This window comes from Eupeodes corollae, chromosome 1 (genome assembly GCF_945859685.1).
Source record: "Eupeodes corollae chromosome 1, idEupCoro1.1, whole genome shotgun sequence".
Classification (NCBI taxonomy): Eukaryota; Metazoa; Arthropoda; class Insecta; order Diptera; family Syrphidae; genus Eupeodes; species Eupeodes corollae.
The window spans coordinates 92,448,643-92,476,554 of record NC_079147.1 but is presented as its reverse complement, the minus strand read 5'-3'; the positions used below and the strand labels follow the sequence as shown (position 1 = coordinate 92,476,554).

The 27,912-nt window shown below is 31.1% G+C and overlaps 1 long non-coding RNA gene across 1 annotated transcript in view; it reads left to right on the top strand.

Moving 5' to 3' along the window:
- LOC129940763 (uncharacterized) overlaps positions 1–27,395 on the top strand; it is a 59,987-nt gene extending 32,592 nt beyond the window's left edge. Inside the window, exons 3-4 of the long non-coding RNA XR_008780750.1 lie at positions 26,977–27,102; positions 27,243–27,395. This is a non-coding gene — a long non-coding RNA (uncharacterized LOC129940763). The remainder of the gene's footprint in view (positions 1–26,976; positions 27,103–27,242) is intronic.
- The last annotated feature ends 517 nt before the right edge of the window (positions 27,396–27,912 follow it).

The following is a 27,912-nucleotide window of genomic DNA, read 5'->3' as shown; positions in this document are numbered from 1 at the left end:
CAGGGGAACATAAAAGCCTCCATTCCATACATTTTTTAAAATCTAAATATTTAAAAAAAAAAGCAAAATATTTATTGGACAAGCGCAAGTATTTATATATTAAAATTTATGTTTTTGTTTACAAATTGGTGACTGTATATTTTATCTTGGCCAGGTATAAGAAACCTTAGGCCATAAATCAAACAAAATTAGGAAGATGACAGTGTTTAAGATACCACTTTGCCTAAACTGTTTTAACGATAAATATTTCATTAAACTACAAATGATAACAATTTTTGGGACCTCTTATAAACATTAAATTAAGAGGAATAATCAAAGAAATTAAAAAAAAAAACATTTTCACCCTGAATATTTTACAAAGAAAAAATACTTTTATCTTCAAAACAATTTTATGCAACTACAAGAACTTCACTGGTAAAAAATTAAGAAAAATTGAATTGTCAAGATTTTTAGTCCAAAACAAATTTTTACCAATTTTAGTAACATTTCTTAAGTTTTTACAAATTGGATGAATAAAATTAATTTTAGCGATATCAAAAACAGAACATCAATTTTTACCAAATTTGCGTACTGTTTCTTGTAGATTCTATTTTTTTTTAAATCAAAAAACGAACTGTTGGATTTTTATAAAAAAAAACTAATGAATATCGGAAACCATATTTTTTATGAAATAAAATATGTTTGAAGACAATATTTTTAAATTTTGAAAAGCTATTTGAGTCGAAAATAAATTTTTACCAAGTTTAAGTATTGTTTTTTGTTAGATTTTTATTTTTTGTAAAAAAAGTCAATTAGATTTTTCTAAAAATTTTACTGAATTTTGACAAAAAAAAAAATTTTTTAAATATAAAAGTAGTTTAAAGCCAACATATTGATGTATTGGAATATATGTAATGTATATTGCATATACATGCACTTTTATATAACAACTATAATTATATAATATATTAATGTATTAATATTAAGTTCGACTTGTGGCTAGCTGATCTCTGCTTCTCAGTCTATCTTGAACTCTAGATGAATAAACATTATTGTAAATATGGAAAGAACTTGTTTTAATATACATCACATATCATAACCTTAAAAAGATATTTAAGCCGAAAATCAATGTTTACCAACTTTTATAAAATTTTCTTTTAAGTTTTTATTTTGTGTAAGAAACCGGTCAATTCGATTTTTCTCAAAATTTGAATGAATGTTGACAACAATACTTTTTAAAAGAAAAATGTAGCTTAAAGCCGATATCTCAAAGTTTTGAAAAGATATTTGAGTCAAAAATCAATTTTTACCAACTTTTTTTAATTTGTTGTTTAGGTTTTTTTTTTGTTAAAAAAACTGTACACTGTATTTTTCTCAAAATTTTTAAAAATGTTGAAAACAATATTTCTCACAAGTAAAAATTAGTTGGAAGCTATAATTTCAAATCTTTGAAAAGATATTTGAGTCAAAATTCTATTTTTACCAACTTTGAGCAATGGTTCTTTAGTTATTTATTTTTTGTAAAAAAAACTGTTGATTCGATTTTTATCAAAATTTTACCAGATGTTTAAAACGTTATTTTTCGTTGTAAATTTTTATGAAGAAATAATCATTTTGTATTGTAAAATTTACGAGGTGACAATTTTGTTTAATTTTTTTTATTTATAAAAAAAATGTTGGTTGGATTTTTAAATAAAAATAAGTAAACATGTTTGGTGTCACGTTACAATATATAATATACATTTTTTTCAAGTCTCTATCGTTTTTGGTTCGCGAGATATTTAGTGTTAACCAAAATTTTCTTGAGTGGCCTTTCTGCTTTATTATCTGTATAACAAAATTAATTACAAATCTCTTCTGGATCATGAAATATGGACGACGAAAAAAACGTAGCGAACGAACGGACGTACGAACCTACGTACAAACGCACGCACATACATCTCTCAAACAAATTTTATTTCGATCCTAGGGATCTTGAAACGTCGCGAAATTTTCAATTTGACAAATAACAATAACTTTCTATGGGAAGTTAATAAAAACGCTAGTGACCTCAATACAATTTTAAATTATACATTCTGACATGATATCAAGTTTGTGGTATTACGAAAAAATTGCAACTAACGTTTCTTTTAATGAACAAAAAAAAAACTGAAAAAGAACATATTTTTTTATCAAGAATATTAAATGGTGTAATTGGTGTTACCTGTAAAATAATTTCATACATCAAAGAATGACGTCTTTGGCATCTGGTAGTAAATACAAATATTTCAAAAATGCTACGAAATTTGGTAAAAATTTGATTCCTCCTAAAAATCTCGAAAACAAGAAAAAAAACAATGTACATCTTTTTTACAGGAGAAGAAAACTTAAAAAAAAACAACAAAAACTGTTTATTAATAAGATTCAACTTAAGTGTCATTAAAACAAAGAAATGTATAGTCTTCAAACTTTTTCTATCAGAAAAAAAGCGGTATTTTAAAAAACTTGTAGAAATATCGACTAACAGCAAGAATCGAAAATTATCAGTGTTATCCCAGTCCCTTGTTTTTATAATCAAATAACTTTTCTCTCTGAACGCACGATTATGTTATTTCAATTACTGTCAGAAAAAAAAATTGCTAATTTGACTCTGTAGTTTTAGTTTGCTGTATTTTGTTGAATGCCTTAGAAATTTTATAAAATGTAAAATTAGATTTTATTTTTCGTGAATTCCATTTCAAAGCTTTGAAATTTTTGTTATCTGGTTTTCGGGATTTGATTTCAAAAGTCCAACTCTAACTCGTTTTTATGTTCGTACTTAGTATTCTAGGAAATATGATAAATGTAGCTGACTTTTTTGAGAGTAGCTTTCACTCGTTCTATCTAAACAATTAAATAAATTAATTAAGTGCCAAAAGTGATATTTTGGATTAAGTTGTTTTGTTTTGTCAAAACTCCTTTCAGGTTTCTTGAAAGCACTTAAATTTTTTGTTCCAAATAAGAATTTTGGTCTCTTGTGGGAAAACACCGAAAATTATCGTTTTACATGAGAAATGTACTGATAAACAGTTGACGGCCCTTTTCTACTTTCTTTTCACTGATGAATGTGTATGTTTATTCACCCATGGGAAAATTTCACTCAAATTATATATTGTACACTCAAAATCTTCTTAAGTTTAGTAGAACGTTCCTGTAGTCAAGCGAAAACTTCAACAATAAGATACGACGAAATGCTTGAGAAAACAACAGAAACTGAATAAAGTTACACTTACTCAAACAAAAGGAAGTTAAAAACAACACAGAATTCCTTGTTGTATCTAGAAAGAAAAATAAATAAGAACTAAAATTAAATGTTATTTTTCTCCACACAATAAGTGGTCTCAGTGCAATTTATTTTGTTAAACGAAAAGTTTCGTTTGATTTAGTTGTGAAATTTGTTTATCAAGAGATAATGGGGAATCGTCAGTAGGGGGTTGAAAGAGGTTTGTTTCATTGGACTCATATACAAATATTTGTCTTAATTATTTCTTTAACTGTAATAAAATTTTCCACTAAGTGTATTAATTCTTTGCAAAATACAAACTTTGATTATAACACCTTCAAATTATTCCCTAAACTTCCAGTTTATGTGGATTTCAAATTGTAAGGAAATGATTTTCAAGACTGTAGTGCAATAAAATGAAATTTGAATCCTTCTACTAAGCTAAATATCTGACTAAACTAAAAAATGATTTTAAAAAAGTGCGTATACGCCTAAGTGTGTTAAACTCTTTTTTTCTTGAAATCTTAAATGTTGTCCTCTTCGCACATAATTTCAGTTAGAATTATTTGGAAACTTACTTCTCTAAATTTAGAAGTAAAATTGAAGAATCAAAAATGGGCCACTTAAAAGAAAAGTCAAGAGCTGTAAACCTGTTTGGTTTTATAAAAGACTAAGTCATTTAAAAAACAAGCTCATTAAACTCCAAAAAAAATATTAAATCCACTTCAGTTTATTATTATTATTATAATGGAATTGCTCCTTTGTTCTTAAAATTCTGCAGATAGGGTCTTTCTAAGCCTCTTTTAAAATTATTTTATTTATCTCTCAATCTTGGTCAGATCTTAAATACTTGGAAAACTTCCGGCAATACGCCAATTCATAAAACAGGTTTAAAGCAGGATGTCCTTAACTACAGACCGAATTCAAAGCTTCAAAATATTCCAAAAATTTTGGAAGCCATTGTCAAAAAGAGAATTTATGAAAATATTAAGCAAGGGATTTCAGACAGTCAACACGGGTTTGTGAGTAAATGATCAACTACCACTAAACTGTCTCTTCTTTCGCACTTTTGTATGAAAGTTATAAAACGAGGTAAGCAAGTTGATGTCATATACACCGAATTTTTAAAGGCGTTTAATGGTGTGCAGCATGGCGTGTTAGAAAAAATCGCTGCCGTCAGCTCCAGCAGCTTTGTTTGACTTAAGTTTAGATATAGCTATCTTCACTTCGTCAAGGTTGGGTAGGAGGAATTGTTGGCCTGCGTTGCCAAGGTTGAGTGGTTTTATCTCCCTTACAGTGGAATTCGGTTCGTCATCGCCGTTATATAATTTGGAGAAGTTGTCTTTCCATATTCCCAACATAGACTGCGGGTCCACTAAGGTTGTTTCTCTGATCGTCCTTACAGGCTTCGGTTCGTGGCTTGTACCCTTGGGAGGTTTTTTTTTAATTTTTAGTAGAATTTACAAACCTCATTAGTCATTCCTGTTGTGACATCACTCTATATAGTCCTTTTGTGCAGCGTTGTTTTGTATGCTTTTTGTTTGGCTGCGTGCGCTTGTCAGCATTCGTCGTCAAACCAGGGTTTCGTTGTGGTGGTCGTGTGAAACCTAGCACTTCAGATGCGGCATCTCTGATGGCAGCAAGGCAATGTTGCCACTGGTTTTCAATACTTAATGCAGGCAGCATAAAACTCTTTAGGATGTTATTAAAGACTCGGTCGGAAAAGGACATGGCAGTCTCTTGCGATTATAGCCGTCTTCAAATCTTCTAACAGTATTTCCTTGCTTTGGCTTGGATCGGGATATCCGGAGCTTTACCTTGGCTAGAACGAGATAGTGGTTCCAGTCAATTTTTTCATCTCGGAATGTTCGGATATCCTGTATACTGGAGAAGTTTCGTGCGTCGATCGCAATGTGGTCAATCTAATTGACGGTTGATTGATAAGGAGATTTCCACGATTATGCCAACAAAGATGTCTTCTCTTCCAAGCTTGGCATTAAAATCTCCTAAAACAATTTCAATGTCGTAGCCAGGGCACTGCTCATATGTCTTGTCCAAGAGCTCGAAGAATATGTCTTTGGTGTTTTTATCTTTCTAATCTGTTGGCGAATTTAGCCTTGATGCGGATTGTCGTAATGCGCTCGCTCACACTGTTGAAACTCAAGACTTTTTGCCTGAGTCTAGTTCCAACAACAAATACACTCTCAAATAGACGCTGTCTTTGTTCTCGGTAGGTTTAGGGCTTCCGCTAATTGTTCAGCTGCACGTGGTCTGTTAAGGGACCTAACATTCCACGTACATATCTGAAGTTCGTTGTCCTTATTTCGTTTTTGTGGATTGTCAACAGTGAATCCGTCCGTATCCGAGGCTTGTTGGTGCTTCGAAACTAAAGGTATTTTTTACGTGGCCAGGAAGTCACCCCTACGGCACAACACCCAACCTGGAGGGTCAGATCCTTAGTATAATTCCAAGGACGGGAAGCCGCTCCTTATAGGCCTGGGTTCCGAATATGTCGAAGAAGCCCTATAAGGTGTTCATTAAGTAGTTCAACCTTACTGGAACTGTAGACGCCACGGTTGATTCCATCTCGACAATTCGTCCGCTGCCGTCTGGATAAAGAGAGGTGCTTAGTGGAAACACCTCTTAGTGGAAACATTTATCCCTCTCTTCACCAATCAGTGTACTTTCGCCAGCACATCAGACTATCTGCTTATTCTTCAATTTAAACAAAATTAAGTTAAAGAAAATACACCTATGAGAACCTCACCGGTCTCACCGAATTGTTAAGGACCTTTAACTGGTAACTATGCTTACTCGACGGTGACGTGGATTACAGCGAAGATATGGTAATACATTGAGTTGCACCGAACTGTGGATTAAATATTTAAGTTGGTTTGAAAAAAGTAACATTATTGCACTTCTAATATTTCCAAACCATTTAAAAGAGTTTGACACCAAGCTCTCATGTCAAAAATGCCTCCTTTTGGTTTTGTTGAATGTTTTCTTCATTGGATTAAAAACAAATTTTCTAACCGTTCATTACGAGTTGTATTGAATGGTTTCAAATCTTCCTTACATTCAAAAACGATAACTTGCCTCCCATTTATTAATCCATTGAATTGTTGCGCTGATAACAGTACCCTCAGCTACTCATATTCGTCTATAGATTCACACTATTTTGCTTTAAATGTGGAACTTAAAGGGCAGCTTATGATAAGCTCAATAAATTCTGATCATGGCAGAATTTGGGAACAGTGTGAATTTAGTGCTTCAAAAACACAATGCTGTTTCTTGTCGTTAAAGTGTAACCTTCCATGAGTTGCACTTGCATTCAGGAAACTAATGACTTTTTAGTACTGTGTACCACAGAACAACTCTTATGGAGTGATGCAAGACTAAATAATATGTAATAAATACAAAAACAAATGATCACATATTCGATACTGCCGAAAATGCTGCAAGGTGCTTAGGATTTCTCCGACGGTGCAAGAAATTGTTTACCCCTTCTGATCTGGCTATAATTTACGAAGCCTTTATTTTCCAAAACTGGAATATATGAAACAATAACAACACTCGATCACTGCCGCAATGTTTGGATTGTCATTTTAACACAAATAGCCTGACGCCAAAACAAGACTTTCAAATTGTGTAAGATTTATTTTGAAAATAATGTTCTTTATTTAGAAATGTCTGTGTTCTCACTTTTGCTGCATTCTTAAAAGTAGATTAAATTGTAAATAGTATATACAGGGTGTCCCGTAAGTAATGGCCGGACTTTTTTTTAGTTTTCAGTACGGTCATAAAGTCTACTATTCGGCATTTCAGGGTTATCAATTACTTACGGGACACCCTGTATTTACATATGTTTGAAATATTTCTATTCATGCAAATTTCTCATACCTTCTCCAATAAATGAAGGAAATAACTATAAAATACCTTACCTATAGAATATACATCAATAAAATTATATAAACCAACAAGGAGATATTTTCCTACTCTTTTTATACTACCTATAACATAATATTACCTCTAATAACATAATTATTTTTTATTATTTCAGTTCTACTTCTGATATCCTGCAGCATATTATTATTACGTAATGAGATCAAAGCTGATAAAATAAGCCGCATTAATGTTGAGTATTATTACTGCAAGTAGAAAACAGCGCATTTCTTGCAACCAATCGGCCCCGCTGATGAATATGATGGTTTGTTCAGCTTTAATAAAAACACAAAAACGAGTCCATAATAACCATAAAAGGTTTCATTCTAATAAAAAAAAATGAAAAACCAAGAACTAATGTGCCATGGGAAAAACTTCATCCTCTCGCTCGGACGCCAGTTTACTTTCCGATGAAGATGGTAAGCTTAAAATACATTATTCCTTCCATCTATTGTGCAGTATAAAGAATCGTTAATGCGTAAAAGATTGATGTCTTGGGATCAATTACTAGCAACTTTATTCATTTAATAGGAAATCATACGTCCATACCATCGTTATCTATGGTTTTCAGTCTTCATTTTGACGTTAACATGGATAAAAGAAACAAAAGCAACTTTATTGAAAAGGGGCTTTCTCAAAATTCAAATTCTTCAACAGGCTTTTATTAAAAACTATTACTTCTTAGAAGGACCGAATCCTTTCAAAACTCGATACAGTGTAAAATATAACAGTAAGAACTGACTAAAATATGACCAATCTACCCAGCTGATGTGAGCCTTGAACAATCGCAAAAGTATCAACGACCACGACACGTCCACTGAAATACAAGTGATTAAACTGTTTCTCCGAATCCCTAAGCATATTCCATTCGACCTGAGCATGGTGATGGCATGGCTAGTGGGGTCAGAGGTTAGAGCAATCCAAACATAACAACGATACGCAGGAAACGTGTTGTGTGCAAAAGGGGACCATTCTAAACTCTTCTTGTGTTTGGAAAGCTTTCTGGTTCACCTACCAACCTATTTATAGATACAAGCTACATCACCTTCGACTAGCAAAGACATCCAGAAAGAGATAGTGTTAATAATAGTTTTTTTCAGTTAAAATATCTACCCTTGTATCTTGAAGGAGCTTAAGGTCTTATTGGTTTATATGAACCATCAATATACAAAGCCTTTATAATCCCTGGAACATGAATAGGTCTGTTGTTTAAAGGATGCGTTGTTTTGCAAAATTTGCGCTTCGTTAACTAATTTCAAAAATTCATGGTCTATGAAAATGAAGCACAATGCAAATCTGCTTTAAGCGTATGGTGTTTAATGCTCTTGATTTAGGAACTGCAAATAACTTGGTAATCTTCAAAGCCTTTCATGTTGGTTGAAAATGCGTATGCCAAATAAACTTGAAACTTTGGGAACTTTTATTGGCGAAAGACAAAAGAAATTAACATTCTTAATATAATACAAAATAAGTGGGCAAAATTATTGTCTTATTGTGAATATTCAAATCCTACGCCACGCAGTTAAACTTAATGATGACAAAAAAAAGCTCATAACTTATAATAGACTTTTTCTCAGAGAAGCAGTAGGTGACATAAGATGCCAATTTATCACCATCCATGGAGCTGGAAATGTAAAAAAAAAGATTTAAAAGAAGAGAAACGAAAGAGATATAAGCTTCCTACCAAATGTTGATGTTAAGCTCACGACCAAAATTACTAAAGCGTTGCGTTGTTCTAAAGTACAATCAAAAAAGAAGCATTACATTTAACACCACCATTTCCTGACCTCAACTTAAGGACATTTTTTTCAGTTTTAAAATTCAGACTTTCAAGCATTGCAACAACACAGCGCACTCTAAGTTTTCGGCAAAGATTCAAATCAATTCAGTGACAACAACAACAAAAGTACAAGGAACTAAGCCAAGAAGAAAAAGGAGTTTTTTGTTGAGGAAAAGTATTGAAGAAGGTCAAGTTATTGATTTCTCATTTGTAGAAATTAATTGATAACCTGGATGATTTCCGTGTGTGTTCTCAGTTTTCTTACTGAATAGTTTTTTTTTATTTTTTATAATTAAAGTATTTCGTCTTCTCATGTGAAATGAAACAATTTTTATTTATTTTTGTTAAGATATTTTGAAATCAGCTGAGTACTAGCTTTAAAGAAGTTCTTTACAATTTATAATTAAAAAATGATAATATCATTCTATGGTCCATAAAGTTGATATAACTTACATTAAAACAATTAAAATATTTAAGCACGCTATTCAATGATGAGCATTGTTCATAATTAGTCTAACAGTTTTTAAATAGTATAGAATCGATTTATTTCCACAGGTTTCATCGAGTTATATTAAAGTAGCAATGGGACAGAAGGTGCAGAGTGAATTTGTACAATTCTTAATTTAATAATAAAATAGAGGCTGGAATTCGACCCACACTGATAACTTCCCATCCCGTCTGTCGATTTGTCTGGCTTAAAAGGTTTATAGGTTTTCGGGTTTTGTTAAAAAAGTTGTAAGTTGAATTATTCTTAGTAGTTTAGTTTGAGAGTCTAGTTTTATTAAATAGATTTTTAGTTGAAAACAAATGTTTACCAAGATAAGTAGCATTTCTTAAATTCTTACAAATTGGATGAATCAAATTAATTTGGGAGATATCAAAAACCGAACATCAATTTTTACCAAACTTGTATAGATTTTATTTTATTATGAGAAAACGGACTGTTGGATTTCTATAAAAAAACTACTGAATATCAAAAACCATATTTTCTGTGAAATAAAAAGAGTTTGAAGGAAATAGTTTTATTTTTGTGTTAGATTTTTCTCAAAATTTTATTGAATATTGACAACAATATTTGTTAAAGGATCAAAGTAGTGTAAGGCCAATACATCAAAATTTGTAAAAGATATTTTAGCCGAAAAGCAATTTTTACCGACTTTGAGTGTTTGTTTTTGTTTGTTTTTCGGTTTTTATTTTTTATAAAAAAACAGCTGATTCGATTTTCTTAAAATCCTAATAGATGTTAAAAACTTTATTTTGCGTTTCATTAAATTGTTTTGGACATGAAATTATTTTGTGTTCGTAAAATTTTCGAGTTGACAAATTTTTTTGTTCAGTGTTTTTGATTTTAAAAAAAAAAACCTTAATTGTATTTTGTTCCAAAAATTATACTTGTTTGGTGTCACGTTACAATATATTATATAAAATTTAATTAAAGTCTTAAGGGTTTTTGGTTTTCAAGATATTAAGAGTTAAACAACATTTTCACCTTTTTTCAAACTGCTATGGTAAAAAAAACACCCACGCAATTTTCTTGAGAGCACTTTCTGCATCTTTCTACCGTATTATCTGTATAACAAAATGTATTTCAAATCGATATCTCTCTTGGTTCTTGAGCTATGGACAACGAAAAAAACGTCACGAACATACGTACACACACACGCACAGACATCTTTCTAAAAATCTTTTATTTCGCCTCTAGGGACCTTGAAACGTCGAGAAATGCCAAAATTTTCAATTTGACAAATCGGACCCATTACAATAACTTCCTATGGGAAGTTAAAAATCAAACGGATAACTTTTCCTTATACAAGAAACCTCCATATAAAGCGATTAAGCACCACTAAAGGAGTCTGATGATCGGGTTGGTCCCCGTGAAATAGCTATAACTCCAGCCTATGAACTTTGTGGTAGCACACACAAGTTGTTGTTGTTTCATTCTAAATTTTCAACCTACAAATTATTTTTGACACAAATTCACCAATTAAAGACATAAGGGAAGCATTTCAAACGATTTAGTTAAAAAACAAGTTCATTATAGCAGTTAACTAACTTGAAAAGATAAATTAATTAATCAACCGGCCGTACAGAGCTATGACCTAGAAAGTTGTAACTGTCAACATTTCCTATATACGAGTCATTTCAGGGATGAAGAAGACCTACAGTTTTTATGCCAAATATGAATGGTTAAATTGTGAAACCTTAAAGCTATTTTAGCATATTTTAAACCATTTCACCGTCTTACTCTCTCCATATATTTTAATAAAGTAATAAATACGCAATGACTTCTCTAACTTTTCACTTTATTCAAGTTCAATTGAATGAATGGAATTGACACATACACCTACATTCTGATGGAATTACAATTTTTCAGTTGCATGAAAACAATTCATTGGGATTTTATTTTATAAAAATGATACAAAAAAAAAATAAGAATATTTTGAAAAATTCATTATAAAAATGTTCACCTACATACTTTTGCATATGTTTGTGTTTATCTTCAGCGACCTTTTTATTTTTATTTTATATACATGCAAGGCTTTAGTGATAAAAACGTTTTATTTGCAAAAAATAAATATCTTACTTCTTGTGTAGGTTTATGATTTTGTATGCAATAATAAATTGGTTGTCAGTTCTCAGAATTGATAAGCATTTTATTTTTGTTATTTGGAAATTTATAGATCATGTTGACCCAATAAAAAGTGCAGTTCAAAGTTGTTTTCATATTATTTTAACGATAACATACAATACTTGTATTCGTTTGTTTAAAAATGCACATACTCAATTTTTTTTGGAGCCAGAAAATATGATATTTTTTTTTCAAGAAATTGTAAAATCTTTCAATAACAAACACTTAAATAAGTCTTGTCATGAGGATTTGCATCGTAAATTATCTTTTTGAATTGGGTACAACATTGACACTACCCTCTAGAAACATCTTTAAACCTCGTAAACCGAAATGCCTTAAGTTGTTTTTAAGTTTTGATTATGAGCCTTGGCTTAGAGCTAATTTGATCATAAATATAAAAAGAGGCTGGGATGCGACCCACGCTTAAAAGGTTTGGAGGTTTTCGGGTTTTGTTCAAAAAGTTGTTATTTGAATTATTCTTACAAATTTTAAAATTACCAACAATATTGTTCATATAAATAAATAGTTTAGCTTGAAAATCTAGTATTGTTGAAAATCTAGTATTAAGTCGAAAAATTTTGTTTACCAACTTCTTAAATTTTTACAAATTGGATGAATGAAATTAATTTGAGTTATACCAAGAACCGAACATCAAATTTTACCAAATTTGTGTACTAATTTTTATAGATTTTATATGTTGGATTTTTATACAAAAACTAGTGAATATCGAAATCTGTGAAATAAAACAAATTTGAAGACACTATTTTTAATTTTTAAAAGCATTTTGAGTCCCAAGTAAATTTGTTTTTTTTTAGGTTTTTATTTTTTATAAGAAAACTGTCAAATCGATTTTACCAGACGTTATTTTCGTTGTACAAAATTGTTTTGGAGATAACATCATTTTGTATTTTTCAAAATTTTCACGGTGGCAATTTTTTTTTTTTCAGTTTTTTTTTTAAATTTATAAAAAAATTAATTAGATTTCGTTCAAAAAATATATTTTTTTGCAATTACGTTGCAATGTATTATATGAAACTTAATTAAAGTCTCTAGCGTTTTTGGTTCGTAAGATATTTAGGATTAAACAACATTTTTACCTTTTTTTAAACTGCTATGGTAAAAAAAAACCGCAAACGCAATTTTCTTGATAGCTCTTTCTGCATCTTACGGCCTTTTTATCTGTATAACAAAATTTATTTGGAGTCGATATATCTTCTGGTTCTTGAGCTATGGACAGTAGGTACACACGCACACACAGACATCTTTCTAAAAATCTTTTATTTCTACTCTAGGGACCTTGAAATTGTGAGAAATGTCAAAATTTTCAATTCGACAAATCGAACACATTATAATAACATGCTATGGGAAGTTATTTTCTGGCTTAAGGAACCATGGTCTAGTTACCATAGTTTCGAGCAAACTCAAGTCTTGCTTTAATATTTTTCTTTGAGACCAGAGGCTTGTGCTGTGCCACGTATCCAATCAAATCCTTTTTATGTAGCCTTCTGCGTATAGTTCTGCTACTCACTGATATGCCATGGTCTTCGATCACTCTGGTTTGAATTTCTTTTGATGTAAGAAAAGGTTTTTTTTTGGCATAAGAAGCAATAATACGATCATCAGCAGGTGTTGTCTTTTTAGGAGAGGGCTTTCTCTGAATAGGGTTGGTTGTATGATGAATTTCATTTTGCTTTATTGCATTGTAAACCAATTTTCTTGATCGTCTTATATTATTAGCGATTCCCTGAATCGTTTTACCGTTATTTTTCATTTGAATAATGGTTTTTCTTAGTTCTGCCCAACACGATTGTTTTCGACCCATCTAACTAATAAATATTATTAAATTATGGAAGAAAACACTCAAATCGACTTACTTTTTTTTCATCAAATAAAAAGTTTTACTTTGATTTAAAAATATTTCTTAGAACATGTGCTAATTGTATGACCACTGTAATTTAAATGATACACATTGTTTTCGTTCAGAAAAGATAAGAGAATAACTAAGTAACGGGATAATTGAAAGAAATAACAGGGTGATACTACCTAGAATTTAAAAATATAAGGCATCATAAAGCGAAAAAAGTAGGGCAATTCCTTGAGAAGATAAAATAAATAGAAATAGAAACTGAAATTTTTCCGCATCAAAAAAAAAAAAATACAAACATATGAAGAAACATCGACAGTTTTAAAACACAAGCCTAGACAATTGATCATTGTTGTACACCGAACATTTTCCCATACAAATGTCCCATAAAACCACGCAGTCTACAAAATTGGCTCCATTTTGAAAACCGTTTAATCCTTACCGAAACTACAAAAAAATGTTAAGTAAAACTTTCTCTTTTGACCAATGAAGAATATTTCAATACCGCTCTTATTTAAAATAAATGAAAACATATAAAATTTAACTCATTTAAATCACCTCAATTTAAGGCAAGTTTTATGACAGATTTTTTAATGTTATGAAATACCGCATTCAAATACTAGAAATTTATAGCCTCCTAAGAGTGTGTCCACACAGGAAACATTATTTAAAAAACGATTCCAAAAAATCTGCCATTTGATAACATTTCAGAAACATTTTTGAATAAACAATATGATTTTTAATTCAATCAAAAATGTTTCTTTGGTGCTTACTTTAAAATCGGTTCTTTTTTGTATTGTATTGTATTGATTGAAAAAAAAATACTTTATATTGTTTTTAAGAAATGAAATCATTCTTTGTAAGCTAAGTATTAGATACAATTCTGACGTAACAAAATATTAAAATAACAAATCACCAAACAATTTTTTTTAATTAATTAATTTAATTTAGCATATCACTAATTATTACAACACTATAAAAAACAATATCAATCCCTTAAAGCAACAGAGTGTACAATATTTTTTGTGATCCCATCCTTCGCCAATACAAATAAATTGGATGATTTTCCCACTCGAGGGCACGCCACGTATGATTGTGCATGTGAAAAAAGTGAAGTGCTCAAATCTAAGCCGCAGACAGACATAGTTTGACCTTGAGACTTGTTTAAAATCATTGCAAATGCCAGTCTAATTGGAAATTAGCACAGGCGAATATGGAACCACCCAACGGTTATCATTGTCAATGTCTACTCTATTTATATTTTTAACAAATGATTGTCCGCCATTATCGGGATTAATTTTACGATATGTTGGATATCCATCAACATTGTGAAATTTTTTGGAAAACTTTTAGTACACTTTCCATCTGCCATGCAAGGTGATGTACGATTAAGATTGCCGCATGGGCCATGAATCATGTTTGTTGTAACAATATCAAACAACATTTCATCACCAGAGGGATCTGCAATTTCCGCAGTAATTATACTGTCGATTTCCACAGGACATATTTTATTGACTAACCAAACCAAAATGTGAGCATGGGGTAATCCCCGCTTTTGCCATTCAACGCTATACATCTAGCAACGTGTGGGACCGAATACATGTAATTTTGTAATGAAATTTATTAAAGACTTCAATTTTTGTTTAAATACACGTTCTGTAATGTCATGGCGAAGTATTGCATTTTGTCCACGCAATAGTGAAGATGTAATCTCCGACCATTTCGGATTGCACGTGAACGTGATAAATAAACACGGCCGCTCATATTCGCGTACGTAAGTCAGAGCATCCTGGACATATTCTTGCATATGGCGTGGACTGCCTATGTATGATGATGGTAGAATAACGGAGTTACCGATTTGAGCGGCGTCGGCGTTGGTGATGATAGCGTCTCGTAGGTGAATATATTCTTCCACACGCAGCTTTTGTTGATTAAATCTCAAGTATCGTAATCGTTCGCTCTGTATCTTTACATACATGACGACCATGAATTGCTGACAAAGCTCACGACATCGTAGAATAACGTTGTTCTGGTCGCGTCTAATCATCAACTGATACGCACAAAAAGCCTTCTAGCTGACATTCTTGTTTGTTTCAGCACCTGTTGCGGGATCTCGTTGTTTAATATTTATGCAATACCCATCCTGTCCCTTCCAAAATATTAGCGAATATTGGAGAGCGTCATATGTACGATGTATATCAGCAATAAACTGTAGATTATTATTTCTTCTACGAATCATGATTTCTCGAGCAGCTGTAAGATTGCCAACCATGATTCCAGCAACATCGTCAAGAACAGGTGCATTAAATCTACGAATATGCTGTTCAACAGATGTTTTATTAGGACTGTTGACAATAGCGTGATTATCACTTTGTAAAATGTGCATGTGAGACTTTAATATTTTCAACAATTCATTGTGCTCATTCAATAGAGCTCATTCATCTTCGCTGACGATGCGTCTGGCAAAAAGTGAGTCGAGGTTATTATAGCCACAACGTGCATCCACACGTTTATCTTCTCCGCCCATAAAGTTAATTTGTAAAAATTTAGATGCTACGTTAGGCATTGGCAGTAATGAGCCCATTTATGGTGATAAATTTGGCCTTTGATTTTAAATGTTGAATTGAATTGTTGACCATTATTATATTATTGATAGAAATATTCTTAACTATTTCTGTTGCTCCGAACGCTGTCATTTGGAATTGACTTTAGGAACAGATTAGCATCTGGATCTGTGCCGATAAGTAAACGGTTCATATGTACCTTTTGACACTGCTAGTCACTTGCTCTGCTTCTGCTAGCTGTCAAACGGAGCGCTTGCATTTGTACTATTCGTCTCAGGCCTAACAAATATATATAAATTTCATTAAAATTGGTTAAGCCGTTTCGGAAGAGTATGGAAACTAACACTGTGACAGGAAAATTTTATATAGTAGATTTTTTTCTATTACAGGTTGAATTTTTTGAGGAAAGCGTTGCCTTATTTAAATGTGAACTGGGTTCAGCATTGGAATATCTACAAAATCAAAAACTATTACATAGGTTAATTTAGTTTCATATTATTTTTGTCGATCCAAAGATAAAATTTATTAACTAGAGACAAATGTTTTCAATAAAATAGGATTCAAATAAAAATCCAGCTTACCTCAAAAATTTATGTTTTTCACGAAATTTTTGGAGGAATTCAAAAATAAGATCACAACTGACAAAATTACCGAGTTTTTTTATCTGGGGTGGAATCGGCTAAGGTGATTGTTGATAAATGACAATCAAAATGATCGAATTTGATCTACATAAGGTGATAGTCAAATTGATACCTAAAAAGCTATCACAAAAAAATGTGATTGTCGTTTTCAAACAAATTTGTTTATTCCGAATAGAGCTACCAGATGCTTACACGAACGACTGGAAAATTTTATTAGTTCACTTTGTTTCATTTAAAAAACACATTCCTGTGACCGACAAAGCTTACGACATTCGAAAAAGAGCAAGAAAAGTAAGAATTTTATTCAAAATCAGTCAATTTGAAACTTTTATTTAGATATTTCATAAGAATCAATTTAAAATTTCACCAAGGCAACAACGAATTTTGACAATTTGAATCTGAAATTGTTCAATCGAATTGAATTGAGTTGAATCATCTTACACAGACGGAATGAAAATGATAGTCAATTTGACTATCAAAAAATTGATAGTCAACAATCACCTTAGCCGATTCCACCCCTGATTTCCTCTTAAATTTTATTTTCTAAGTAAATGAATTTAAGCTTTATATCGTGGAAATACACATACGTGAAATGTGAAAAGTCTAAAAACCAAAACCATACACAGAAGTGACAGGCTAATTAAAAATTAAATTACTTAATGAGAATTTCATTTAAGGTTATAGTTATATCTCTATAGGTATGGTATTTAAAAGTTTTACACTAAATATGTCAGAAGGTTCTTAACTGACTAAAGGGACGTTGTAAAACTGCCAACTACACAAATTCCCCTGAAACATGTCGTGGATTTTACTTCATTACCCTATTTACGCCATGACCTGCCATCAATGCTTTGAGAAAATTATGGTTCATATGACCTCACATCAAGTAATAAAATTGCTAGCTATAGAAATTTGTAGAACATAATGGAAACAACTTGTTCTACATTGACTACCAACATATTGACTTAAAATCGATTGGATTTGGTCAGTGTTTTGGAGCTGTGTAAATTACAGTCTTTTTTGTAAACACCACATCACCTAAACAGGGGTTCTCCTTGTTCTTTATTGGGTTGTTGTGGGGAAGCATTTAAGTATCGACTTCGTTCATGCAGCATTTCTAATCATTTCATATGATGACATGGAATGGACATTCTCATACCTCCTGACCTTATTTGGAATGCAAGTACTAGGTACATGTTTGTTTTGTGTTACAACAATTCCGGAAATGCATGTAGTTTGGTACCGTTCTGTTCTACTCTTTCGAAACAGTATCAAAATTCCTTGTTTACAATTCCTCCTTTAGTCGAAGATTATATTTTATTTTTTGTTTTTTTTTTTTTTTTAACAGAGTTTGACAAAATTTACAATTTGGGTTTCATTTTGTAGAATTAATGTTTCATATAACGTTACTCATTAAATTTGTTTATTTTCAGGGATATCAAACAATATTCTCCTGGATGATGCTGATGAGTTAAAATCAAGCTAAATTTTCTTAAATTCCTCCTCCTATTCTTGCTGTTCCTCTACTTTCATTTTTGTTTTAAAGATTTTATGTCAGAAGAATTTATTACGTAAAAGAGTTAAAAAAGTTTAACGATGTCGACGTCGCTCGTCGTCATCGTTATAACACTTGACGATGTAATGGGCCTTCCTTCCAAATTTGTAAATGTACCCCCCCCCCTCTTTAAGTGATGGTTCAACTTTGTGTGTGATTTGGTTTAAAGGGTAAAAGGGATATGAAACAGATTTGAGAGGTTGAGATTAAGTTTTTTTTTTTTAACTGCACCATTTAATTGGACTATGAATTTTTAAACAAACGAAAAGTTTGTTTTTATTTTTAATGTGTTAATTTTTTATAATTAAATCCATTTTAAATGTGAAAAAATATCATATGCTCCATCAACTTCTACAAAACTGCTTTATAAGATCGCTAATGGTAAGGAAAAGTTAAATAATTCATTTATTCTTATATTCTTATAATATTAAATTCTTAATATTTCATATAACCAAATTTAAAGTTATTTTTTTTTTCTTTGGAAGAGGAGAATTCAACTTATAAGTAGTTTTATTAATATTTAGCAAATAACTTGCTATTATAAATTTTAAACCATTTTGCGGTTTCAAAAGTAAATGAAAAAAAGAGGCTGGGGTGGGACCCACATTGATAACTTCCCATCCCGTCAGTCGATTTTCGTGTTGGGTTAAAATTTTCTGAAAATTTTACTAAATGTTGACAACAATATTTTTTAAAATATAAAGTAGTTAAACTCTAATTTCTCAAAGTTTTGAAAAGATATTTGACTCGAAAATCAAACTAATGTTAATTTTTTTGTTTAGGTTTTTATTTTTAGTAAAAACTGTTTATTCAATTTTTCTCAAAAATTTACTGAATGTTGAAAAAAATATTTTTATAAGATAAAATGGATTTTTGAAAAGCTATGTGAGTCGAAAATCAATTTAAGCAACTTTGAGTAATGTTTTTGTTGGGTTTTTATTTTTGGAAAGGAAATGTGTAGATTCGATTTTTTTTAAATTTCACCAGATGTCAAAAAAGTTATTCTTCGTTGCAAAAAATTATTTTGAATACTTGCTCCACTGCTACCCAGTTCACCAAAGATTCTAGTTCGCTACCAGATCTGTATCTTGCCAGCGTTGTTTTTAAGGTTATACTTTACAGACAGCTTTTAGCAGTTTGATCAACTATTTTTTCAATATCGAGACTTCAAAAACTTAAACATATCTGACTTAGGGCATGATTTTGACTGCGTAGAATGGAACTATGATGGAACTCACTGTACCATATCCAAAATGTAAATGATCAAGCCAGGTTTTTAGGGCATAACGTCAATCAGCTTTTTGAGAGGCATGTTACAATTGAAACCTTTCTCGTTAGGCATACGGCTCCACCTTGGCTGAATAGTGACATCTCTGCTCTGATGTCACGACGAGATGCCGCCTACAGTCAATTGAGACGTTACAAACCGGAATACGTTCTGAAATTGTATTGCAGACTGCGTAATCAAGTTGTCGTAATGGTCTGAACTGCAAACAGACTTTACTTTGAAAATAAACTTGGTTCTTTAACCTCTGCCAAAAACTATTTAAAAAACCTGCGTGAAATCGGTATTGGCAAACAATCTGAAAAGCCTGTTGGTGACGTCTATTGAGATGCTTTTAACAAAAAGTTTACCTCCATGCCCTTAAACGTTGCTTCACCCGTTCATTCCCTTACTGAGAAGGAACCAACTGCTATCAACAGCTCTCTAAAATTTTACCAGAATACAAGAGGAAGGAACCAACTGCTATCAACAGCTCTCTAAAATTTTACCAGAATACAAGAGGAAGGGGCAATAATATTGATTAAATTTAATGCTACTGGCCTGGATCAAACAGACCCAAAGTTTTTGAGACTACTGCTTCCATATAAATTGCGCTCTATAAATAAACAAATAAATTTAATTTAATGCTACTGGCCTGGATCAAACAGACCCAAAGTTTTTGAGACTACTGCTTCCATATAAATTGCGCTCTATAAATAAACAAATAAATTAGGTGGCGCAACAGTCCGTAGAGAACCAGGGCTTATTGACTTGCAACTCTCAACTATTGCTGTGTGCGAGTAATGGCAGGGATGGACCTACAGTTTATATGCCGAATGCGAACAGCTTATTTGAAAAAGCACTACAATACCTACATATATAACACCATATTGACTACTTAAAAGTTTCTTTAGAATGGAAGAAGGCTAAGATTATTTTCATACCCAACAAAAAGCAAACAGATGCTGCTGCAGAATTTCGGCCGAATTTCTACGCCATAGTTCATAGATTCGTGTACAAGGAATTCTTCGTCGTACTGTTTTCACCTCAATAACTTTGGTATACTCACCTCAATGTGTTCCTCAAAATTTGCCATCCATTGTTAGTGTAAATTTCATCACTCTTCTCTTCTTTTTCCTGCCAAGGTCAAGTACTCATGTAGTAGGAAGTTGTTAGAGTTTGTTATGGTGGTAAAGAGAAGTTAAGACCGTAGACGTTTCGTTACAAGGTGGTGCCCAACTTGGCTCGCTATTTCTTTAACCTTTCAATGTCATTTTGTGGAAGTTTTATCGACATTATAATTAGTGATAATCCTGAATGCACATTTGACACTTGTATCTTTTAAATGCATATGTTCTTCCAGCACTACAAATTCTTGAATCATTTTTGTAATTTTTTGGTCTGTCTTGTTGTAAAAGGAAGCAACAAACCCACAGAAGAAAAGCTAAATAGACCAGTTATATTCGCCAACAAGTCAAAAATAATAATTGCACTTTTAGGAATGTTCATAACAGTAACCCTTGAGTTCAAAGTGTAGAGATTCTTTGTGATGCGCACATCAAGAATGTTGAATGCTTTATTTAACTCTGTTTTTCTCTTCCATTTTTATATTTAAGACTTTAAAAGCAATGTTTACTGATATCTAAGGTAAAAACAAGAACGTCGTCGGTCGTCTAGTCTTACATAACCTGACGACCCTTTTCCAGTTTAGGTTTCTCAATTCAACAAACGACCTACTTCAGAGAACACCATAATGTAAAATTTGAACAAGATTAACGAAATATCCGGCTATTTGTTAATCATGAGTTTTAATTCCCTACAATCATAAATTAATTCTCATGTTTAATAATAGTGATTTAATTCTAAAGTAAATTAATTGTTAAATATCGATTTTACAATTAATAAGTGAAGGATTAATATTATGCTGGAAGGCAACTCAAAGGTTTATTTAAAGAAGCGAATTTAATAATGCGAATAAATAATTTTGCGGCTAACCGAAACTTCTATAAGTAATTTAATACCAAACTTAAATGTTTTGATTCCCTTTTTGATATAGATTTTTGTATGTTTGAAAATATGAAGTAGAGACGCAAATTAACAAAGTCAATGGATTAATATTATTTATTATTATTAAATCCGTCTGGGACCTACATATAAAAAAATATTGAAGTGAGGAGTGTACCATGAACAGGCATAAAAGTGTTTTATATAAATAAACTTTATGCATCAACCTATGTAAATATATGTTTGTATATTATATAAGTATGTTATTTACAACCATTACCGCAGTGGCTTGTGGATTGCTAAAGTTCATAAAATTAACTGGATCAATACGTAGTGGCTTTGGTTTCTCCAATTAACTGAAGTGGTTGCTTAATGTAGGCCTTGAGCTTCAATAATTTTGACCACATCGACTTTGTAAGCAATATGATTTCAGTACTACTCGTATGAATATAGTTCAATAAGAGTAGTATAATGTTGTTCTCACCCAATATAGAATGGGTGTTCAAAATTAAAGTCTTCACATTTATCAAGGAAAGCAATTCAAAAATAAAAGGTATAAAATAATATTAAAGTCACGGGTTCCTTTAGTGTTGATTTTTGAAGTATGATTGTAGGCAAAGGTCTTTCTTGCTAAGTTCATACAAATAAAAAATTAATAGAACTTGGAACTAAAACTCACAAAAAGTCATATTGATAATGCATATATTTTGTAAAATTATGTGACAGTTTTTTGTACAAAACTATAAACTAAAAAATAGGCTGGGGATAAGACACACACTGACAGCTTCCCATCCCGTCTGTCGATTTGACTTGCTTAAAAATTGAATAAAATATTCATTCATACAATATGAGATCAACTATTCAAAGCCAATATCTTTCTTGGTTCTCCTAATAGTTGAGTCGAAATCCATTTCTGATTAGTTTTTTTATGTTTTTCAAAAAAAAAATTCAGTTGAAATTTTTTAAAAGATTAGGTTAAAATTACCAACAATATTATGCTTATGATGAAGTAGTTTGTTTTCAAATTCAATTTTTGTTAACGAGATTTTTAGCCAAAAAGCAATTTTTACCAATTTTAGTATCATTTTTTGAATGTTTTTATTTCTTATATAAAAAAATACAGATTAGATTTTTCTAAGAACAATATGTGCGTTCACAACAAAATTTAGCACTAAATGAAATTGTTTTGAAGACAAAACTTTGATTTATTTACGAGAGAATGGAATTCTAATTTTTAAAAATTTCTTGTACCAATTTTTGTAGATTTTAATTTTAATGAAAAGAAACTGACTGTTTTTTTTATAAAAAATGTATCGAATGTCGAAAACTATATATTTTTTTTAAATGAAATTAGTTTGAAGCTAGTGTTTTCAAATTTTGTAAATATATTTCAATCGATAATCAGTTTTTACCAATGTTCTCATATTCTTTTATTCCTTGTAAGAAAACGGTCAATGGGATTTTTCTCAAAATTGGACCAGATGTAAAAAACGTTATTTGCTGCTAAAATTATTTTGGAGCTAAAATAACTTTTTGTTACTAAAATTATTCAAGATGACAATTAATTTTTTTCAGCTTTCTTATATTTATAAAAAACCGTTATTTGAATTTGGTTTGGTTACAAAAATACTAAAAAGGCTGGGATGCGACCCACACTGATAACTTGCCAACCCGTCTGTCGATTTGTCGTGCTTAAAAGTTTGTAGGTTTTCGTGTTGGGTTAAAAAATTTGTCAGTTAAATTATTCTTAAAAATTTTAAAATTACCGACACTATTTTTCATATTCACATCCCTCTTCTTCGGATGTGGAACTGCAACGACAAAATATGATAAGCTCATTAAATTCCGATCTAAACAGCATTGTTCAATGGGGATTAAAAAACCGCGTGGAATTTAATGTTTCCAAAACCCAATGCTGTCTTGTATCTTTAAAGCGAGATATACCCCCTTTGCCATTATCCATGGATGGCACTTGCATCAGTGAGACTGAAACCCTCGACATTCTCGGTATGTGTGTGTATTCCAACCACCTCTTGTGGAATGATCACATACACGTTGTCGCCAAAAATGCCGCAAGGTATTTGGGTTTCCTTAGGCGATGCAAGAAATATTTCACCCCTTCTTATCTGGCTGTTATCTACAAGACTTACATACGTCTAAAGTTTGAGTATAACTCCCATCTCTGGGCTGGTGCTCTTGCAACTTACTTAAGCCTCTTGGATAGTATTAAACGTAGAACATTTAAATTAATAGATTATAAAGTTAATTTACTTCGCTTGAAAATCGTCGTAAGATCTCTTATCTGACCCTTTTTTACCGTTATTTTAACGACTATAAAATAAATAAATTGGGTGGCGCAACAGTCCGTTGTGAACCAGGGCCTAGTGACTTACAACTCTCAACCATTCCTGTGTGCGTGTACTGTTGTCAGGAACGGCTTACTATGCTCTAGTGAAATAGCCAGTTGCATTCCTCCCCTTAAACTGTTCAACCGTAATACTCGTGCTTCTAGGAATGCTCATCAGTATACCCTCCAGCCCAACTTCGGCCGTACTGTCAAATACAGAGATTCGTTCTTTAGCCGTACTACTCGAATGTGGAATGCCTTACCACACTCTGTCTTTCCTAGTCATTGCAATATTTAGGAATTCAAAACTAATGTGCACCGACATCTCCATTTAAACCCTCTCTCCTCTTCTTAGTGCTCACACTGTGCCTCTGCATAATAAGGGTAGTAATACCCTTGATTGTGTGTTTATTATAAAAAAAAAATATTAAGAACAGTCAAGTTTAAAAATCTAGTTATGGTAAAAAGATTTTTAGTGGAAAACAATTTTTTACAAATTTTACCAAAAGTAGCATTTCTCAAATTTTTACAAATTGAATGAATGAAATTAATTCGAGAGATATCAAGAACTGAACTTCAATTTTTACCAAATTTTGCGTATGTAGATTTTATTTTAAACAAAAAACAACTGAATATCGAAAACAATATTTCCTGTGAAATAAAAAAAAGTTTGGAAACAATATTTTAAATTTTTGAAAAGCTATTTGAATCGAAAGGAAATTTTTGACAAGTCCTAGTGTTGTTGATTTTATTTAAAATTTAACTATCAATCAGATTTTTCTCAAAATTTTACTGAATGTTTTAATAATATTTAATATTTTAAAGGTTTGAAAAGATATTTCAGTCGAAAATCAAAAAAAACTTTAAATCATTTTTTTGGTTTGGTTTTTATTTTTTGTAAGAAAACTGTCAATTCGATTTTCCTCAATATTTTTCCGAATGTTGAAAACAAATTTTTTTATAATATTAAAATAGTTGGAAGCCATAATATCAACTTTTGTTAAATTTTCATTTAAATTTTTATTTTCTTTATAAAAAATTCAATTAAATTTTTCTCACAATTTAACAGAATATTGAAAATAGATTAAATAAGTTAAAAGACATTAGCTCAAGTTTTGAAAAAGATATATCAGTCGAAATTCCATTTCTTCCAACTGTGGGTAATGTTTTTTTGAGTTTTTATTTATTATTATTATTAAAAAACTGTCAATTTGATTTTTCCCGAAATTTTACCGGATGTTGAAAAAATTTGTTTTCGTTGCAAAACATTGTATTGCAGATTAAATAATTTTTTATTCGTAAAATATTCGAGGTGACAAATTGTTTTTTTTTGTAAGTTTTTCGATTTGTAAAAAAAACGTGATTGAATTTTTTTTTCAATAATATACAGGTTTTGTATCACGTTAAAATGTATAATATAAAATTTAATTCAAGTCTTCAACGTTATTGGTTCGTGAGATATTTAAGGTTAACCGAAATGTTCACCTTTTTTTAAGCAGCTATGGTAAATATCCCTTTCTGCATCTTTCTGCATTATTATTTGTGTAACAACATTTATTTGAAGTCGATATCTCTTCTCTTTCTTGAGCTATTGACGAAGAAAAAAACGTCGCGAACGTAGGGACGCACAGATATCTCTTTAAGAATCTTATATTCAGATTCTAGTGACCTAAAAGGCGCGAAATGTTAAAGTTTTCCATTCGACAAATCGGACCGATTACAATAACTTTCTGTATGAAGTAAAATTACTTCACAAAACTGACTTTCGACTCTTATGTCTCGAAAATAAAAATAAGTACTTATGATATTACATCCTTCATTGCTGTTTATTTTGTTTTTTACTTCCCATAGGAAGTTATTTTTTTTTAACCCTAGAAAGATAACCATATTTCATAGGCCATAAGAGATACACATGATTTGTACGTCCAATCGACGTTGGTTATCTTTCTAGGGTTTATATAATTGACAGTTTTTTTTTTACAAAAAAACTAAAACCTACAGAAACATCTAAAAACTTGGAAGAAAACGTTTTTTCGACTCAAGTTTCTTTCGACAGATATGAAAGAATAGGAAGTTGTCATTTCCAATTTTAATAAAATGGAACGTAACTATTGAAAATAAAACAGTTAAGCTATTTTAACTACAATTACACATTTATAAAAGCAATACAAAAATAGGTTTAGTTATTAAAACTGAATTAATTAAGCACTTCAAGAAATTATTTTATAATATCGCGTACAATTTATTTCACAAAGATAAATTTGTAAATACATTTTGTTTTGATTATTAATTATATAATTTAGAAGGGAAAATATTTTTTTCCTGTCATTAAAATTACCTTTCCGATGGGTTTTATGGACTAGAACACCCATTTTAATAATTGCAACTTTATTATATCCAATAACACTATACCATGTCATTCTGTATTTTGACAAAACAGAGAAGATAAATGACAGCCAACTTGACAGTTGAAGTTTTAACAACCTGGCCGCTATCAGCTGTCAAATGTGCAGTTCTTATTTATCATTTATATACTTTGACTCATGTATTTGACACTTAATACCTTCTCATAGCTGGAACAAACAGACATGTGCGTTGCGATAGAGTCGTAAAGTTTTTATTTAACCTTTTATTTTCCTGTTTTTGTCACATCATTCTGGTTAAAACCTTAATTTGATTCAGCTGAATCCATTTTGGCAGTGTTGGCGTCCTACTAAGAGTGCTTTTGAATCGTGAGTGTTTGTTGATGCCACACAAGAAAAATAAATAACTTTTTGTAGCTAACCTAGTTTTGTTAAATGCGTTTTCACATATCAAATTAACTGTTTTCTATTATTTTGCCCTAAATTTGATGACTCTTGATGTTGTTTTTTTCGTCGCTGACTTATCACGTGTTAAGGATAAATTTTTAAACTTAAATCTAAAATAAATGGCAAACAACGACTCAACGAACAACGAAACAACGAACATACTTTGGCTGATTACAGTTGAAAAGTTTTGCCACAACCATTTTATATCAGAATTTGCACGTTTTTTCATTTAAACAAACTCCCATTTATATTTATTTTCTTTTTTCAAAATTTTAGCTATAAGCCAAAACACCACAATACTGCATATGTCATAAACATAAATATAATGCTAACCATCTGGATAATATATTTCACAGGCCACGCACATTTGACTGATTTTAACATAGCGACGAAACTGCCAAAGGACGGAATGGCTTGTAGTATGTAATGGACCAAACCCTATATGGCGCCAGAGGTCCTTATGTGTGCTCTGGATGAAATCGGTAAGTTAGCATCGGAACTTGGGGGCATTGATCGGCAGTGTGAAGTCCCCACCATTTGTATTTTATTATTAAGTCGTTAAACCATATTACCTTTTGTACTCTACTCGTAAATATATATGTATGTATACTTATCCTTCTAGCTGGTTAAAGTTTTCCGGTCGATTGGTGGTCATTGGGTGTTGTGGGATACAGGCCTTTTATCGTTCACTCAAATAAACCACTAGCTGAAGTAAAACATATCCCGCATTATCCTCTGCATTATCCAAGGCATTGGAATATCAGTTTAGTCGACCTGCTTACTAAGGTGAGAGTTTACTTTGTATCGTTATATTTTTGTTTTCGTTATTATTGTTTCTAATTTCAAATTCAAAACGTTTTGAATGTAATTAATTTTACGACGATATTTTAGTTGAAAAATTATGGGCTTTGGGTTAAAAGGATGAAATAAATTAAATACTTCAACACTGCAATTATTGGTTTAATATTTTCATTATTTAAAGTTTTATAAATGTATATGCCTTAAATGACCTGTATACATTTCTCAGCTTTTTACGTACGTACGTCTATAAACTATCATAACACAGGCGAATACAATTCAGTTTTAAGGTGCGTATACGCCCCCGTATCTATTCAATATTGTTTTATTGTAATTTTACACAAAACCGTGAAATAAGAACCTTTAATTAAGTAAATTAAGAAAAACAAAATAAATTGTTTAATAATTTTCGACACATTATTCATTTATCCTCTTCGAAGGATAATGATTCAAACATTTTAACTATACTTCGTACAAAATTTTGCAAACTTAAA